Genomic DNA, 511 nt, shown 5'->3' with positions numbered 1-511 from the left:
TTTATTAGCTGCCACAGTGATATCAACAACAACGCCGGCCGCTTCAACCAGGGAAACAACTGTAACCGCCCGAACCAGTCTGATGACATCGTTTTTCATCAGCCTGATGACGTCAACTACAGCAGCAAAGACATGGGAAACTACTTCAACCCGGGAGGAGCTCAATCTCGGTGAGTTACCGTCTAAGGAACGACTGTGCCATGAACAAAGCGAGTTATATCGTGTCAGACAAATCATTGATACTATGCTGTAACTTTACACAAGAAGTGTTTGATGAATGTCGCTATTTCGTGTCTAGGTGGCGACCAGTCGGATAGCGACCAATCGGATGGTGACCGATCAGGTGATGACCAATCAGAAGGTGACATATCTGATGGCAACCAATCAAATGGCGACGAATTAGACGAAAACTACCTGGCCCAAAGAACAACTAGTACATTCGATGCAAGCAAACAGGGTAAGGGAATACCTTGCTTTTGAGAACCTGTTAAAACCTTGCTATCGGTATGAT

This window comes from Branchiostoma floridae, chromosome 5, assembly GCF_000003815.2.
Source record: "Branchiostoma floridae strain S238N-H82 chromosome 5, Bfl_VNyyK, whole genome shotgun sequence".
Lineage (NCBI taxonomy): Eukaryota > Metazoa > Chordata > Leptocardii > Amphioxiformes > Branchiostomatidae > Branchiostoma > Branchiostoma floridae.
The sequence above is the reverse complement of the archived record's forward strand: the minus strand, read 5'-3'. Positions refer to the sequence as shown.